Source organism: Bacillus rossius, chromosome 17, assembly GCF_032445375.1.
Source record: "Bacillus rossius redtenbacheri isolate Brsri chromosome 17, Brsri_v3, whole genome shotgun sequence".
NCBI lineage: Eukaryota > Metazoa > Arthropoda > Insecta > Phasmatodea > Bacillidae > Bacillus > Bacillus rossius.
Window position 1 is genome coordinate 30650065 of NC_086344.1, and position 1998 is coordinate 30652062.

The window sequence follows — 1998 nt, forward strand, 5'->3', positions numbered from 1 at the left end:
CACTTCAGAATCTGAGACACTTTGCATAAAGTAACACGGGTGTGTGTTTTTGTTCTTTTACAATCATGTCTGGTCTACACCCCATCTTGCAGACAATATTATCTATCCATTTAAAGAACATCAATATCATCGCTTAGGTAACTGAAACACATAATTAACCTTTGCAACAGGATGAAAAACTGCTTATTTATTATCAAGCAAGAGTAATGAACTATACTCATATTTCCTCAGCAGGGAGTCTACTGAAATTAGTAAGCCTGCTTTTTGATTTAGGAGATTCCATTTTTGTCAGATGGTATTGCTATGTCTAGAATATTTGCCATTAAAATTTAATCCATGGATGGGAAACATCAACTAGAATACATTGAATTCAAAATTCTTTTAGACGGTATTGTTTGCTAAGTATCAAATTAAAGTTTAATAAGACTGATTCACATCCAAACCACTTAATTACTCTTGTATGCGAAGTTGAAGTTCTCGATACATATAGCCAAGGTGTCTGAACAACACAGTTTAAAGAAACCTGTGCAGCATTGCTATAAGTGTGTGGAACTGAATGGAAACTGTGAAGTATGTATGTAGTAAACTAAAACTTTCTTTCAAGTTTATTATTCTAATTACCAAACATAGTTAACTTTGCAAGTAGCCATTGTAATTATGAACACACATTGAAAATATTAGAGACAGAGCAAATGCAGGGATGTAATTGTCGTTTTAGCTCTTAAATAAACTTAAGAACACAATGTGTGCTATCCTAAATTAGACTTCATAATTTCAAATTAGGTGCTTAAAACATTAAATACATATTAATAAAACTTACAAATTTGGATTTCCAAAAACCCTTTTATTTTTTGTATAATCAACAAACCACTAAAATACAATTCATGCTAGGGTTAACACAAAAACTGGCCTCCAAATTTTAGAAGAATATTGAACACTTAATGATTTAATTACTAATAAAAAGTACAAACATGAAATATTGAAAGGAAAATAAATTTTGGATACCTTGAGCAATATCTGCACACACTGTGTGCACCCATAAAGCGGTGGAAGCAGCTAAATAAAGTCGAGGGATACCGCTAGAACCTTGACGCTGTGGAAATAGTAGACAAATGCAAACAATATAATAGCACAGACAGTTTCAATACCTATGCCACCTAAAATTACAATGAAACTTACAATTGCTCAGAAAAAAATTTCCTGTTATAATCAAAGGAATATATGAGTAACTGACAGGAGCATTAATGCGAAAATGCAATAAACAAATAAAATTCTAAGCATATACCCAAATAAGAACCAGGCCTTAAAAACATTTATTTAGAGGATGGAAATTTCTTTGTACTTATTTAACTGTATTTTCAAACAAAAATTATTGTAAACAGAAAATAGTTAAATGGTTTTCTATTCCAAAGCAGACTTACTAATAATTCTGTGAAGTCTATCTGTGGTTAATTGAACATATCACAATATTACTAAAAGTAATAAATCCATTGTTATTTATTAGAAGGGACCATATTTCAAAACACCAATTTGTCATGTAGAAAATAAGAACATGTGTGTTTCCTATTGTGTACAATGTATGTAGTAGTTAGCATTAGGTGCAGTGATTCCTTTAGAAACTAAACCTACACAGACATTGGTTTTGTGATGTGAAATAATGAACACTACTGGGAGGAAAACAAATTATGAACAACCCACAAATTTAAGGGACATCGGTTTAAACCAAAGATTGAAATGTGTAAGTTTTTGGAAGTTAACCTGTTCTGGGTTAGAAACAGTACTGTAATACTTGGGACTAACTAGTATTTTAAGTACCTGATGTGTAAATATGCATGTGAACAGTTATATGCTAGTGTAAAACACCAATTAAAATTTCACTCTGAGGGGAGGAAAAATATTTATAGTATTGTTGCCTGTAATTTGTTTTGTATAGTCAAATTGTAAAATTTATATTTTCCACATGTGTACATACATAGTGTAAGCACATTTTCCTTCCTG